General features: G+C 46.7%; 1 protein-coding gene and 1 long non-coding RNA gene across 15 annotated transcripts in view; one reads left to right on the forward strand and one right to left on the reverse strand.

Moving 5' to 3' along the window:
- LOC135908575 (E3 ubiquitin-protein ligase Topors-like) overlaps positions 1-17,467 on the forward strand; it is a 323,708-nt gene that overhangs the window by 155,500 nt on the left and 150,741 nt on the right. The gene's annotated exons all lie outside the window — the stretch shown is intronic.
- LOC135908596 (uncharacterized) lies at positions 1,416-15,979 on the reverse strand. Its single transcript, XR_010566370.1, has 4 exons — positions 15,839-15,979; positions 6,722-6,813; positions 3,722-3,820; positions 1,416-1,647 (listed from the first exon to the last, which is right to left on the reverse strand). It is a non-coding gene; the product is annotated as an uncharacterized lncRNA (long non-coding RNA).

Below are 17,467 nucleotides of genomic sequence, written 5' to 3' on the forward strand. Positions count from 1 at the left end.
TCAGTCGTTCGTCTCTCGCCTCGTGCGCACGTGAGACTGGTTTCACCGGGCTGCCTAATTACAGCCCTGGATGTGCGCCTACAAAGTAATGTCAGTAAGCGCACCACTGCCGTGCATTATCAAACAACAAACCATTAAAACAGTACTGTTACACACGCGAAGCTAACACGCAACGGACGAAGAGACAAAGAAAGCCATCACATTAATACGGATACTAGGACTACAACATGACACACGCAGTAAAGGATGGATGGGAGGGGGGGGGGGGGGGGGGGGTATTGTTCACCAGCTGTTCTTAACGTCCCTATTATAAAAAAAAAAGAGATACGCCCATACTTCACCTTTCAAATGGAATCCATAGTGGTGTATACTAGGAAATGCTCTCGCTTTCATCATACGCCAATCGCCCCAAAAAGAAAGAAAGAAAGAAAGAAAGAAAGAAAGAAAGAAAGAAAGAAAGAAAGAAAGAAAGAAAGAAAGAAAGAAAGAAAGAAAGAAAGAAAGAAAGAAAGAAAGAAAGAAAGAAAGAAAGAAAGAAAGAAAGAAAGAAAGAAAGAAAGAAAGAAAGAAAGAAAGAAAGAAAGAAAGAAAGAAAGAAAGAAAGAAAGAAAGAAAGAAAGAAAGAAAGAAAGAAAGAAAGAAAGAAAGAAAGAAAGAAAGAAAGAAAGACCGGCAGCCGTTTACTTCTCCGAATACGATGTTTGGCTCGCTAAGCACTGTTCCTGTATCGCATGACATCAGTCGATACTGGAGTTGCTCGAACTACAAGGGTTGCACCTGAACCTGAAGGTACACTACCGTTTTCTGCGCTCTAAACCTCGCGTAATGCGGCCGCCGAAGAAGCAGGGATGCCACACCCGCGACCACCGCTAGTCATGAAAACCAGAACACGTACACGCCCATGGGGACAGAACCGACGTTGCGCTGGCAACCAGCGTAGCCAGCGAACCACCTCAACAGATAAAGGAACGAGAGGCCGCAAACAGGCGCGAACTGCAGCGCCTACCTGACGGCTAAAGCGTGCATCAACACAGCCGTACTTTCGAGGTCACTGCATGCTGCCGACACTTGGCGATTGTTTTACGGGGACGGTAACAAATTAATCGAGGCGAGCAAAGGACGAGCGCAGAGAAGACTAGAGAATACGAGTTCTTTTCTGTGGCCCCGTCGTCTGCTCGCAATTTTTGTTCATTTTATTGTCAACACTCTCAAAGTCCATAGCACATTACAGATAGGCGCGGTTTGACTTACGCTTTTGACGCACCTAAAGTTTTTACTGTCGGTGACAGCAGGGATGAGGATAGAGGTGGTCCATTTTGTACATTGTGCTCGGGATGAAAGAGGTGACGTGAGCGCTCGGGTGCGAAAGGCAACGAGTTCATTGTTAACTTGTTGCCATGACTGACCAACAGGCCGAGAGATCAATTTGATTTATTGGAACGCGCATGCTGTTGCCGATTTGCATTGGACGCCAGGAAAATTGTAGTTTCGCATGAAGCGAGTCGTCAGTCGAGCCTGCTTTGTGTCGTGGAGATCCGGCCTGGTATCGCCGTTCTCAAGTCACGTGGGCATCGGCAACGCGAAGTGATGGGCGCACTTGTGGAACCGACAGACCCTTCGATAACAGCAATCATCGTTTACGATGCACTGCGAAGACAAAGAAAATAAAAAGAAAAAAGAAAACGTCAGTGGAACGAGCGCAGGTGAACATCGTTTTTCGCAGGACGCACAAAGTTACTTTTACAGGTAGTTTCCCGCGGAAGTGACGTCACCGCGGAGACAAATATTAACATTATATAGTGCATAATTGGAAGACAGACACCGGTGTTTCCCATTCAGTTCGCGATCGTATTTACATTAAGGTTTCCACTCACAAGCTCGACGAAGTTTAGAAACTGTCCTTATTTGGTGTCAGTTATGCCACGTGATGTCATCATGATCATCACCACTACCCTATTTTAGGTCCACTGCAGGACGAAGGCCTCTCTCCCTGCAATTATTATTACCTCTGACCTGCATCAACTGACTCCAACATGTGTCGGCGAATTTCCTTTCATCCCCTTTCGAAACAACTCTGGAGCTCCTCATGACGTTGTTGAGGATGTCGTCTTCACCTCGTGCGATGTCGTCTTCACCTCGTGCACCGTGATAAATCATCATTTGTTTGAATCGCCTTCATAATTCCAAGTGAAATTGGTTATTGACAGTCTGTTCAACGGGAGCATGCTGCCGCTACACAATTCCGCAAACACCCAAGAAGAACAAAAAATAAACGATGATCGTCTTCCCGCAAGCGCACTTGCGTCACTGTCTTATAAATACACAGGTTGTCCCACACAACTTGAGCCAAAGTTTTAAAAATGAAAGGGACTCCGGACGCGAGTTGAACGAAATGCATAATGTTGGGAGTTGCCTGGAGTTACCCAGGCTATTTTTTCCCCTTATCTAAAGGATTAGTTAAGTTTAATTATTCAACTTGTCATGCATTGGCTGTAGACCCCAAGTGCGATACGCAAAGTTGCAGAGCACCTTGAGAAACCTCTCTTTAAACTGTTTGCAACACGATATATCTCGCGTGGTCATTTTTTCCGCGTTCAAAAGAAAGCCCGCAAAATATGAAAAAAAATACCACGTGACGGGGCGATTGCGCAATGTTATTGTGCTGCTCTCAAGCGTGCGATGGATGAACAAGGTCGGTTGCAGCGAGACTGGCCCTGGACAGGGCGTTATGCTTGGTGTGGATATCTGGGCATGCGGCTCTTATCGCATGACGGTGCAAATGCATGCTGCTGGCCGTGCGTTGCATGAAGAATCTGCAGGGAGATTCCCGCACCACTTTCTGCTCATGAATTAATGCTCGCGTCTATTGAACTCATATTCATCCTTATACTCATCATATTACTCCAGCAGTCATGGAATCGCCGTTCACTACGGCCGTAGGTAGCATTAGTAATCCTGCCGTTATTATCTCGAACATGCATTTCCCACCGCAATATTATCTTTTCTCGGATTGCTGCCTTCCTCCTATGCAATTGCCTAAAGCCACAAAGACGTAGCTTGAATTTATAGTGACACCATCATTGAAGCGTTCCTGTTCGTTCAGATCTTCAATAGGTATTATAATGATGCTGTCTATCACGTGGCATCCAGAACCGATCGAAGAGAAGGCAAGATTACAGGGTGCAGTTGTCTCAGTATGTTACTGTCTCAGGATGTTACTTGTATTGTTGATTAAAGTCATTTATCATTTAAACATATATGAAGACCAGCTGAGCCGAAAGAGAGGCAGGTTAGCAACTTTCTTCTCAAGAAGCATCACGTCCGCCCGCTTGGACAGAAGAGAAAAACAGGGGGTAATGGGAGGAGGAAGTAAATGAGGAGGACGAGGAGGAGGAGGAGGAGGAGGAGGAGGAGGAGGAGGAGGAGGAGGGGGAGGAGGAGGAGGGGTTTGACCAGAAATACAAAGCCACAAGACGTTTTAACCTACACAAAGCACTGGAGATGAAGCTCAATTTCTGTACTCTAAAAGAAATGAAGTACAGCTTTGTAGGCCTCGCGTCGAGTTGAAGGCCCAATTTTGGAATTAGGCAAATCACTAAGCTCAATCCTGTAGTGAGTCAAGTCGCTGGAACTCATTCGTCAGTGGAGAGAAACGAACTGGTGGAAGTTGGGCGATAGGACGGGTGCGCCTCAGGTAGGCGTACATATACGTCAAGCTTACCGGTTCTCCTGTCAACTTGCACAACGGAGTATCGAAGCCGGCGCTGCCCTTTGTCCTCCGCGTTCTTTGCAATGACGAAATTGGAGTTGACATACTTTCCTGGGGAAAAAAATCCAATATGCAAGTGCTTTTAAGAAACGATCCTTAAGTCACCACAGGAAATCTAATCGGAATTACGAAATGCACATCTCACAATGCACGTGTCTCACGCAGCAAGCGGTACGAGTATTCCAGTCTAAGCGTTGCCTTCGTCGCGAACGCTATTGTTGCGCTTTCACCACCGCGTATTCACAATTTTTTAATTATCTAACTGCTCATGCAGTGTTCAGTAAAAAGCAACGATATGTGTTGATAACATAAAAATAAATATAATAAAGGTTGCAGAGGCGCCCTTCATTGCCGTAAGGCTGTCATGCTGCTTCAGGATATGGTCACGTAGAAATATCTATAGGGCGCAGCGACACGCTTTCCACACTGCCTAAAGCATCCGCTGGACGCTTGTGCAAGCTATTAGTGCAAGCGAGACCGCTCCTATTGCACAAAGTGTGGCAGTTCTTCATTATAATTGAAATAAATCGATAAATTCGAGGAACGGCTTGCACGTGAATCGGCGTATTTTCACCGCTGCGCTTTAGTCAGCCTCATCGAGTTGTCTTCTTCTATGGTTCATCACCGAACGCTGTCTTTCACATTTCCGCGTGTATAACAGGCGCACAATTCTACTACCGATGCTTCTGCACGACGTTTTGATTCGTGTGATGTAGACAGCAAAACACGCAAGAAATCATGTTTTAGAACGTGACTATACTCTCAGGCGTGTTCGTCTTCATGAATCGGTGTACTTCGTGGAGAGGGAAATTATATAACTGCAGATGGTTTCACTCCCAATGCAAATAACCGACAATTACTCCTGCCAGAATCTATTCTGGAAGGTCCGTATCATTTCGTGGTTTCTTCATCGCATTTACCATGAAGGTCTATATTTCTTGCGCAAGCCGTACTCCCATTAAGATGCTACCGTCATATCATGCTACCGTAATACATGTTTTCATTTGCACCCACCTACGCTTACGGTCCGAAATGGTGGTTTGCAGTGAAGTTGTAGTGCAGTTCATAACCGAAAGCAACGCTAGATTGTGCGCGTGTGTGCGTGCCTGTTATTGGCGTACGCGGGCTTATTCACTTTTCGTCTGGCCTTCTTTATCTTGTATCCTTTTTTTCTTTTTCCGCGCAGGGTACGCAACGATGTTCCACCTGTTGGACCTCTTATTAGTAGTTTTCCATATACTTTTACTATATCTATTTCACACTTTTTTACATTCATCAATGTATATGGCAGTCCTATAGTGAGAAGGTAGCACTTCTATATGAAATACTTGCCCTTCTAAGTTCTAAGTTCTTTCATGGCGCAGCATTCGTGCAGGCTGCTGCGCCATAAAAATCCCAAATCATGATCATCATCACTGCCTTGTCTATACTCCCGTTTGCTCGCAAGAGGCCTGCCTGAATGATGTCACTGCTAGCCGTAAACATTCTTGCTGGTAAACTATTAAACTATTACAACGTTTTATTCATTGCGAAGCGACGCGCTTGACAGCGCCACACTCTTGAGCTTGATTTATTTTAATTCATTGTGACAAATTACGGGCTTATATTGAATAAAAAAAGTAATAACCCGCCGTGGTTGCTCAGTGGCTATGGTGTTGGGCTGCTGAGCACGAGGTCACGGGATCGAATCCCGGACACGGCGGCCGCATTTCGATGAGGGCAAAATGCGAAAACACCCGCGTACTTAGATTTTGGTGCACTTTAAGGAACCCCAGGTGGTCGAAATTTCCGGAGCCCTCCACTACGGCGTGACTCATAATCAGAAAGTGGTTTTGGCATGTAAGACCCCATAATTAATTAATCGAATAAAATATAATTTTGCTCATCTTGTAGGCAAAGTACGGGGGCACGTTCGGATTGATATCACTGTTGCAAAAATTGGAGGACGCTTAAGCTTCGCCTTCAAGAGTGGAACGCGACAGCGTTCCCGTCGACTCGCCAAGGGGTGTAAGACAATGGGCTACGGCGCAGCGACTACGCGCCCCGCATCGGACGCGGTGAGGGTCGAGCAACGCCGCGTTCGGCGCGGCAACGAACTGTGCGCCTGAGCAAGCGATGCACGCCTGAGCCTTAGAAACAGCTCGTTTCTAAGGCAACACCGCATTCACTAGAGGCGCTTTTGTACCGCTTTGAAGCATCGAACTCATGGCTGAGTGGTAGTGTCTCCGTCTCACACTCCGGAGACCCTGGTTCGATTCCCACCCCGCGCATCTTGCAAGTTGATTTTTATTCATGAAGTGCCTACTGGGATTTATCGCTCACGGCCAACGCCGCCGACACCGACACCGACGACACCGGCTTTTCTGCGACACGAGCTCCTTAACGCTGTCGCGTTAAAAGATGCCGTACTGTGCTCCCCAGCAGCTCAGCGGCGTTGGAGTAGCCCTGCTGAGCATAGGGTCCGGGGTTCGATCCCAGCCGCGGTGGTTCACATTCTAACGGGGGTGGAATGCAATAACGCTTGCGTGTATAGTTCCATTTATCTGCAAGATAAACAACGCCAGGGTGCTAACACTTATTTCCGCTTCCCCTACATTATGGCGCGCCTCGTATTCATAGTGCAGTTCTTGCACGTGAAAACCCCGGAACGTAATTTTTTTAAAGAGGCTCCACTGTAAAGATCGACGGCGTTAGAGCTCTACAGACCAGGGTTATAAGTAATCATTGCGCCGAGAGCCTGCGTGGAGTCCATAGAAGCATCGAATCTTCGATGTAAATACCACTAACGAACATACTTCATTTAAAAGACCCGAAAATTAATTGATGGCGAGTATCGCGGCGTGCTATAAATCGGAGATAGTAGACAGTTCGCAATTTAGTTCTTTCGACAAGCACTGTTTAAGGAAGGGCTATGCAAAATGACTGCCATAAAGAAAGCGTATGTATATATACCAATGCACCCGTTGCAAAGGGTATCCACACCAAGAGCAGGCAGCTCATAAAGACGCACTGGGATTTGGACAGGTTCATTAGACTTTCCTTTTCTGAAAGAAGGCAGAAATAAAAAACCATGAGTCAACACGGTCTGTCGCTCAAATTCAAATTTTACACTATGTGTTCCAGAAAAGGCCAAGGCGATTACCTAAGCGCAGCCCAGCAGGGAAAAAGAGATGATTGTATAAAGAAGTGCCTATCAATAATTGATTAGCGTGCGTAGGTGCTTTCGTGCGCCCGCGTGTGTCTATTTTCCAGTACATGTGCATTACGCTAGCGCCTAAACAGTCCAAGCTCACTGAGCGAAACTTGTAAACAAGTAACGAATGCCAGATTGATTCGCCGTAGAGCCCCCTGCGGCATTGATACTTTACTACAGGGGTTTGTATTGCCATAGCAATTATATGGATATTCTAGGCGCATTTTTGATGTCGCCGTCGCCGTCGCCGTGATGTTCCGCATAAATTCCAAAGGCTCTAAAACGATCGGCGGGCGCCGTATGCTGCACGTGTGAGTGAAAGCGTCCGACGGTGTGCCGGTGAACGCGGCTCAATCTTACGCGCGCGAGCGAGCTAGCGAGGAAAGCGGAGCGAAAGCGCGCCCTCTTCTGTCGCGCGCGACGCACTGGCGTGAGGCGAGGGACGGGTGGCCGTTATTCTGCGGCGACTGCTGCCTACGGCGCGGCCATGCGGGCGCTGTATCTTGAAAGCGATCTGCGATGTTTGCAGAGTGCGCGTAGTGGCGGCAGCTCAGTATACGCGCTGTGCTTTCGACTTTTGGTTCGCGTTGAATCGAGAGGCAGCACGAAGGCTCGATTCGCTCGCTGCAGCTGCCGCAGTTCCTCACTCCAGCGTTTTGAGAGGAGTTCCCGCGGTCATTCAGCGAGATGTGTTCATGTTACTCTCATTAAATGGTTTTGAATCTGGATACCAAGAAGTCCCCCGGACCCGATAACATACGAAATGCTTTCCTAACTAGGTATGCAGAATGGGTAGCCTAGTACTTGTTTATATTATTTTCGAGACCTCTAAATGAAGGACAGGTTCCGAACGACTAGAGGACGGCCAGGGTTCAACCAGTTCATAAAAACGGTAAAAAAGAGAGCGTAAATAATTATAGGCCAAACTCACTAACATCGACAATTCGCAAAATTATGGAGCACATAATGCAGACCCACATCTCTGATTTTTTTGAAAGACATGATTTTATTACAAGTCTTCAGCACGGATTGCGGAAAGGTTGTTCTACTTGCGCTCAATTAGTTCAAGCTGTACATGACTTTGCTAACTCTATTAATAACGGAAACAAACAGGTGTCATTTTTATGCATTTCGCAAAAGCATTTTTTAACGTTTCTCACAAGAAAGCTGCTTCCCAAAATTAATAGCACAATACCAATGGGAAGATTACTAATTGGATTGCAACATACTTGAGACCGTCAACAAACATGCCACTTTTGGTGATCATTCATCTCAGTCTTACAGTTTACTTTGACGTCCCTCGAAAGTGCCTATCAGGCAGAACGCTGAGTCTCCCAGCTCTACCTTATTTTGTGGATTTCTTAGACTTTGCCAGTGAACTGCTGTCTCCTCATTAACTGCGATGGAGACGGAGTCTCACCCGCGTCCGCCGGACTCGGCAGTGCCCACGGCGGCTGCCTTCAGGGATCGCAACGGCGCCGAGAGCGACACTGACAGCGACGACACCAGGCAGTACTATGTCAGCAGTGACGGTTCTGGTGACGACGCCTTCGAGCTGGCGCGGAGTCGTAAAGCAAAGCGAACGTTTCTCAGCGCATCCTCGAATTCGACTGAGTACACCGTGAGATCTTCGCGGAATATCGAGGAGCACACCATCCTGTTCACGCCAGTTCTCGCTACTGACAAACTCAGAGGCCTCAATAGGCGAGCAGTGTCTTCACATCTAGATGCACTAGTTCCCAATGAAATCAGACATCAGAGTGAACACCCGTAAAAACGTCCTAGTGATTGACGTAGAACTCGCGGCTGCGTTGGATTCTTTGCGCAATGTCACGGAACTTGACGGGATGAAATTCCGCCCCCAGATTCCGCTGCGCGAACAAGTCAGTATTGGCGTGATTTACGATGTTGACGAGACCATTGTCGACTCTGATCTGTCGATCTTTATCAAGCCACCTACAGAAAACACCATAATCACAAACGCGTTTCGTCTCGGCACGTCAAGGTGTGTCAAAATCATATTTAAACGCGAATCCCTACCATCGCATGTAAAAGTGGGCCACTTCCGACACGCAGTTCGCCCCTTCATGCGAAAACAGCTGCAGTGTTGGAAGTGCGTGAAGTTGGGCATGTGAGTAGTGTGTGCAAGAACACTACCGTCTGTTCTCGCTGCACTGGGCCCCACACCACTAACACGTGCGAGGCCAGTGTGCTGAAGTGCACAAACTGCAGCGGCCCTCACGATGCATCCTCGAAGGAATGCCCTTTAATTCGCAAGGAAATGGCAATAATGAAGAAAATGGTTAGAGACCATTCGTCTCACCGAGAAGCAGCAACATCTATTAGGCGGCGACGATGGCGTCGCCGACGTCGATCAGGAACCTCCAAAGCGTCCGCAGAGCGCCAGCCACGTGCGTTACCACCCACTCTTCCGCCCAGGCCAAACGCAGTCAGCTCAAAGGACAAAGGTGCAACGAACAGCCCGGGTGCTGACGCTTGGCCTGCACTCCCGAGGCTACATGCTCCTACTGAGCAAAATCAGACTTCTACAGCAAGGGACAGTTCGACTGTTCCTGATAAACTGAGGGATCAAGATCAACAAATTGTTGTCATGATCAGCTCCCTGGTGAGTGCCATTCGTGTTCTTCTGGACAAGCTACAGACACCAACAGCTCGAAGTGCGTTGCAAGTGCTGGACGCCATCAATCCGGTTCTAGCGAGCCTTCGGAAGTCCAGTGCTTGAGAACCTCTACAGCAGAACCATGGTTCATCGACAGCAAGAGCGATCGTTCCGGGATGATGTCAGAAGTGCCTCCATATTCCAATGCAATGCGAGAGGCCTGAGGTCACGTATTTCGGATTTTCGACAATTCGTGTTTGACTACCATTTTCATATACTGATGATATGTGAACCGAACTTATCAGCCTCCATAAGACTATCAGGACATGAACCGTTTGTTTCAACCACGTGTGTCCGTAGTAGTAAGGTTCTGGTTTACATTCGCAAGGACTTAACGTATTTTTCGCAACCCTAGCGCCACAAGACGGCAATCAATACGTCTGTGTTAGTGTGAAAAAGAAGAGGCTGTCTTTTACTATTATTGGCGTCTACCTATCCCCAACAAGTCAGTTTGACAGCAAAAGACACGAAGATATTATGGCTGCTACTCCCGGTCCTTGGATAATAACAGGTGACTTCAACGCTCACCACCATATACGGGGAAGCTCCAGGATAAATTCGAGGGGCAGGTCACTAATATCATTTGCATCAGGCCACAACCTGTGTCTTATAAATGACGGAAGTCCGACATTTCTCTGAGGAACAATGTACAGCTGCTGCCTTGACTTGACTTTGGTGTCGCGTTGCCTGACTTCTAGCGTGCAGTGGTTCACTGATATTGAAACCCATGGAAGTGATCATATTCCGACCTATGTGAGAATCGATGCACTAGACGCCGCATTACCGGATGTATCTCGCCAAATCGATTGGTCAGTCTTTCAAGATCGAGTAGAAGACACCTGCAAGAAAGATATCGCGCGCAGATTAGAAGACATAATTGCAGACGCAATGCAAGATTGCACGCGTGCTGAAAGGAAGTACAGGCGCACAAAGTCAATTCTTGACCTCAGAGAAGCTCGGCGCTTGCAAAAGGCCGAATAAAACGCCGAATGGATAAGCTAGCGGATCTAAGATGGAAATGCTTTTGCGAGTGACTAGACCCCTGCAAGCCATAGTGTGGCGTACGCTACGGGGCCTTTGCTCAAGTCCCCAGCAACGACACCCTTTTAACGCGCTTGCTCTCCATCAAAACCGCCGTGAGATAGACGTTGCAGAGGAATTTTGCGCGAAAATCGCAGGCGGCACTGTTTTAGTCCCTGACATGGCTTTCAGCAACATCCGGGGTCCACGAGTTACAAGTATGGAGGCCCCATTCTCTATGGAAGAATTAGAGGCTTCTATGGCGCTCTGCAGGTGCTCTTCTTCACCAGGGCCCGATGCCATGACATATACTGCTTTGCGCCACCTAGGCCAAGAAGCACGAAGAGAACTCCTCAGCCTTTTTAATAGTTCATGGCAAGATGGTGTCGTCCCACAGGAATGGAAACGCAGCCGCCTGGTACCGCTACTAAAAGCAGGAAAGTCTCCGCTTGAACTGACATCGTATCGGCCTATAGCACTTTCCAGCTGCGTCGTGAAGCTCATGGAACGCATGATCTGCATGCGTCTCGAATGGTACCTATAACACCACAAAATTTACCCTGACTCTGTGGCGCAATTTCGACGAGGCCGTTCATCGATTGACAGTGTCATCGATGTAGTGTCTTCTGTAGAACAGCAAAAATCTCGAAAACGATTATCAGTAGCGCTCTTTCTGGACGTGAAAGGCGCTTACGACAACGTTTCCCTTCGACCCATTCTAGGCGCACTTCTTACAATTGAACTAGGAGGGTGAGTGTATCGATGGATTAGAAACTACTTGACACGAAGGTCCTTCTTCGTTCGTACGGAAGATGGTCCGACCACCGACCACTACATATGCCGAAGAGTTCCCCAAGGTGGTGTTCTAAGCCATTATCTTTTCAACGTCGCGCTTCTTGGGTTCGCCGAATCCCTACCAGAAACAGTGAGTGTCTCAATCTACGCCGACGACATCTGCGTCTGGTCATCAGCGGTCACTCGCCTACAGGTTCGCGCAAGGCTACAGAAAGCAGTAACGCAGGCATGTCACGATCTTCACAGACAAGGCCTTACCATCTCAACGGAAAAATGTGCAATAGTCGCTTTTACACGAAAAGTGATGTCTCATTATCCAGTATGCATCAATGACCAGCCTATCTCCTACAAAAGAAATCATCGGTTTTTGGGTGTCATCGTAGACCGGGACCTCTCTTGGAGCCCTCACGTTGCCCACTTGAAGAAGAAGCTCACATCTATTGTTCATGTCTTCAAGTTCATCGCCGGGGAAACATAGGGAACGTCAGTGCACTCCATGCTACAGTTATATCGAGCACTTTTTATCGGATTGCTACGTTATAGTTCTCCCGTCCTTGCTAAAACATTCAAGTCAAATCTTCGAGAACTTCAGAGCGTGCATGCACAGGCACTACGTGTTTGCCTAGGACTTCCGCGAAGTGCCTCAACAGCAGGAACCATTATAATGGCTCGAGACCATCCCATCACGACTTGCATTAGCACCGACACGCTTAGGGCCCATGTTCGTCATGTTTCACGCGTGCAACCAAACTCTCTTGCCTGCCTGCCAGAACGACGACCACAGGCGTCCTTCTCCAACGAGATCAGCATCCATCGTGCCTGTCTACCATCAGGCTTCACACCCTCAGCTCGTTCAACCTCAGCTTTGTGGTGTTTAAAACAACCTCGAGTGCGTCTTATGGTTCCAGGGATAAGAAGACAGACCTGCCTTCTTTGGCCCTGAAGCAAAGGTCTGGATTGTTTGAACACTTTCTACTTTGACCGAGTCCACATATATACGGATGGCTGTTCCACTCGCACCAGCTCCACCGGCGCAGTGGTTATACCATCACGATCAATTAGTATCCGATACAAGATTTCTCACTTGACAACATCGACCGGGTCGGAGCTTGTTGCTCACTGAGGTGCCGTTGATTACATTAACAAACAACCCGCTAATCTGTGGGCAATATTCTGCGATTCGAAGGCGACCTTACAATGTCTTCTGTCATCTCTTCGTCACGCGTCCTGTGAACAAGTAATGTCGGAGATACGAGAAATGCACCATCGTATGATAGTGAAAGGACACGACGTCGTGTTTCAGTGGCTGCCTGGCCATTGCGGCATCTCTGGCAACGACCTCGCTAACGGAGCGGACATGAAAGCACATGAAGGAGCAACCCTTGTATCTGTACCTTTATCGCGGACCGACGCAGCCCAACACCTCAGCAAGCTAGCACACCGTATGACATTAGAGAAGTGGCACATACCTGAATTCAACGAAGATCGATTGCATTCCCTCGACCCCTTTATGCAACTGCGGCTGTAACCAGGGCTTCCACGATATGAGGAAACAATGCTGTGCCGCTTACGCTTGGGCGTCGCATTCAACAATGCATATACTTTTTTGATTGAAATGGCTGATATTGCCGACTGCAATGCCTGCGGTGCCGAGGAAACTATAGAACATCTACTGTGCTACTGCCCAAAATTTGGAAACGAAAGGTATGACCTCTGCACAGCTCTCAATCAGCTAGATAGAACACCGTTCACCGTTAACAAGATCTTGGGACCATGGCCTCGCATATCGCAGCTACAGAAGGCCACAAAAGCGCTGCTGCGATATTTGAAAGCAACTGGATTGAGTCAGCGTCTGTGATCTGGACTAAGTGACCGAACAATATCACCAGTAGACTTTGTCGTCTTCATTTAATCTTTCCGCCCCCTTTTCCTTTTCCCCATTGTAGGGTAGCAAACCAGGTTCAGCCCTGGTTAACCTCCCTAACTTTCCTTTATCATTTGCTCTCTTTCTATCTGACGTCCCTCAGGGTTGGGTGCTTGGGCCACTTCTATTCATCATTTATGTAAACGACATCGTAAAAGACATTCCAGTTCATACTAAATTGTACGCGGATTATTGCATGCTCTACTCTGAAATTAAAACTGTGTCAGATCAAACTACACTGAACGAGGCCTTCCAAAAGATTACTTAATGGTGTGATGCTTGGCAGATGCCGATAAATTTTCAAAAAAAAAAACCGTTTACAACAGAAGAACTCGCGAGAAAAAGCTCCTCATATTCCAATATTCTTTTGCTGACAGAATCCTTCCCGAAGTTGCACAATACAAATATCTAGGATTATGTATTACTAACGACCTTGACTGGACTAAACATATTGATCAGGTGATAAGCAATGCTAATCGTAAACTATTTTTTTCTTTGGCGAGCACTAAGGCTCTCCACACCCAGAGTCCGGCTCCTAGCTTACAAATAGGTTGTACTTCCATTATTAGATTACGTGGCGATAATTTGGGATCCATTTACTAAAACGAACATTAATAAAATTGAAAAAGTACAAAAGAAAGCAGTTCGTGTTGTTTACGATAACTATGGACGCACATCAGTAACTGATCTGCTAAACAGGGCTGGTTTCACATCTGTATACGAAAGAAATCGCATTTCCCGGCTTACCTTCTGATATTAATTAATCAAAGGTCATCTTAAGATTAATATTGACGGACTAATATGCTTCTCTTCAGGTTACACTACAATACAACGTCATAATCTTACAATCACCCCTTTTCGTCAGCGTAATAACTGCTTCAAATATTCATTTTTTCCAAGAACAGTAACGAAACGGAATCGGCTTACTAACGATCAAGTACTAAAGCAATCTCTGACGTCATTCACCAGAAGCCTCAGTGTCCGTTAACATCTATATTCTGTTGTATTAATTTCTTGCTGCCCATATAGTTACTAACTTCTTTTTGATATCAACTTTATACCCCTTATATTTTGTATAGATGTATTCAGTCATTAAATTTTTTGTGTGTTCTCGAATAATTAAGATATGCCATAAGCCTTACTGTAATGCTTTGACTACTCCTATGCTTCACTGCCATCATTGAACTTTGTCTCCAATGCTGACCTATTTTGTTTGTTTTGCGGCCTTTGTTTTCTCTCTTTCTTTGTGGCTTTTTATAAATATTTGATCCGTGCTTGTATCTATACACCAACATAGCGGAAATCCCTTTCTGGGATTGCAGTATCAGTAGATAAAAAACAAACATATAAATAGGTAAATAAATAAATAACTAAATAACTAAATAAATAAAATGCTTACCATGTGCACGTGTGACACCATGCTTGTTAATTTAGTCAGCGAATGCTTACAAGTTTATACAACCGATAAAACTACCATCCTTACTTCGTATAGCTATGCGCTAATTTGCTATCGGAATCGGTGCTTCGCCTTTCGGAAGAAACTGCTACTTCCTTTTTTCATTCTCCTGACAACATTCAGACACACAGCCAACATTTTTTCAGCTGCTGCCTCTGTCGCGTACGCAAAGGAAGCTTTGCCAGCAAGACGTGGAGACCCAGCGAGGTTCCACAGCTGCCCTGGCGTTGGGTAACACAAGGTCGCGGTTTCCATCCCCGTCTTCGGCGATCGCGTCCAAAGAAATGCCAACGTACCCTTCTTTGGGTGCCCGTGACATAACCGCAAGCGGTGAAATCTCACCCGGACTCATCCACTACGGCGTCCCTCGAAACCCATTCTGCAGTTTCCGAATTTCAGAACCAACAATTTCGTTCACTGAGAAAACTATGCAGTGGCCGCTGCAGGGTTGCCTGCCGTTCTTAATTGTCGCCGCGGTCATCTTATATACGTCCTCACTAAGACCAATGCCTCTTTCAGCGATCTCCCGTTGTCCTGCATCGGGCTACTATAGATCTTGTGCTTGAAAAATTTTCTAATCTCACCTGCATTCCCCATAGCGACTTCGACAGTGTTTCCCTTGCCTCGGTGCACGTTGTGTTACTCTCGCCCTCTAGGTTGGCTGTTACATACTCTGCGCACGATAAGACCTTCCCAACTTCGCTTCTTCCTCCCAATATTCTATAAAATATCACCATACTTCGCGTTCTCGTTCATTCATCCCTCATTAGGCCTATCTTAAGACGAAGGAACTCGCGGTTCTTTGGGCTATCGGAAATGTTCTGAGTGGTCGCAGTACGGCGGACTTCACTATTTCAGTAGCCCGGAAATTACTCTCCGCAGTTTATAAATAATGAACTAGAAAGAACACATAACTATTGAAAATACCTCCCTGAACAAGATATAACCGACATTAAGTGAAACTATCATGACAGATATTAGTGTTTAACAACGAACATCACCGCTGAAAACGGACTTGTAGGAAGTATCGCGCTGCCGCCGCGTTGACTGAGCTTCGCAGGCAGGACTGAAGAGATTCGCTGCAGCTGCGGTCTGAGAAAAGAAGCGTGAAACCAGCTGCGTTAATGGGCCGCAATTAATCAATTGTGCGTTTTGTGGCGTCGTTCGTGTTTTCTTTACTAGTTAACATTTGTGGAAAAGGGGAGGGAAGCGAAAGAAAAAGAACGTGCTTTCAAAAACTTCAATAGCGCTGACAATAGAATGCCCGGCCTCGTGCCCATGGATAACAGTGTGCTAACTTGGTCCGGTTGGTACAGGTGAAAACGGTACAATTTATTCGTGTGGTAAAGGGCCACATGCATGGAGTAATCACCAAGTGCGCAAGAGCATGACAGGTTTACATTTCTCAGTGGAAGCCTCAACAACTCTTTCCCGGGTAAAAAAATCGGGAGGGTTCACTGACGCAAGTATCGCCACGCTTGTGAATAGCGGGTTCTTCAACTTCAACTTCAACTTGCATTTCTGTGTGTATCTGTGCGAAAAACACTCGTGTATGCAGTTTTCTTTTTTGAAGACTGCGATGGAAGCCGAAATAAAAAACGCCCATATAAATATATTTAAGTGCAAGTTAGGAATGCGAAGCGCTTAAAATAGTTCTGTGCTTCTGTGTCTATCTCCTGTCCCGTCTTGGAATTGCGCTTACCAGTATTCAGTTAAACATAAACCAACAAGCCCAGCAACAAACTTTGTTAACGTTCATTCTGCAAAGTCGTCAGTGTTTGTGACAGATATCGCCCTCTTCGGCGGAAGTTTATAGTATAATCGGTTATGCGTATTTTATAAGATTTACTTTTATAATCCTGTGTTTAAAGAAGAGTTCTTCTTTGTCTACCTTACATCTTGTCTCGCATCCACCACAAAATGAAGGGCGTGGTTCCATCAGGCTACACGAATTCTCTCTCACTTATTCATACCACGGACCGCCGACGACTGAACTGGAGAGCCAACTTTCCGCCTTCATCGTGGCCATCCGTGACACTATAGAGAGAGAGAGAGAGGAAAGGGGAAAGGCAGGGAGGTTAACCAGAGAAAAAAAATCCGGTTGGCTACCATACGCTGGGGAGAGAGGGGAGGGGGAGGTAAAGTGGAAACAAAGTAGAGATAAGGAAAGGAAGGAGCATAGACACACAATCACAATCGGTCACTGTCACCGAACACTGTCATCGCACAGCACATTGACACTTGTAGCACTATCAACATCTGTTCAGGCTACAGTCGCCTGTCCAGTTCTGTCGCCCTCAAGAACCGCAACAGTGCCCTCGTCGCCCTCTGCTGCGATGGCTTATGATGGCGGTATCTGAAAATGAGTTCCTCTGTGAGAGGTCTTTGGTCAAAGCGCGCTATCGCGGTTGCAAGTGATTGTCTCTGTAAATTATATCGAGGACAGTCACAAAGAAGGTGTTGAAAAGTCTCCTCGTTACCACAGTCCTCACAGGAGGCGTCGTCGGCCCATCCAATTCGGTAAGCGAAAGACTTGGTGAAAGCCACCCCTAGCCATAGTCGACAAAGCAGGGTAGCTTGCGACGACAGAGCCCAGCTGGAATACAAAGGCGTAGGGAGGAGTCAAGATG

The sequence above is a fragment of the Dermacentor albipictus genome, chromosome 9 (genome assembly GCF_038994185.2).
Source record: "Dermacentor albipictus isolate Rhodes 1998 colony chromosome 9, USDA_Dalb.pri_finalv2, whole genome shotgun sequence".
NCBI lineage: Eukaryota > Metazoa > Arthropoda > Arachnida > Ixodida > Ixodidae > Dermacentor > Dermacentor albipictus.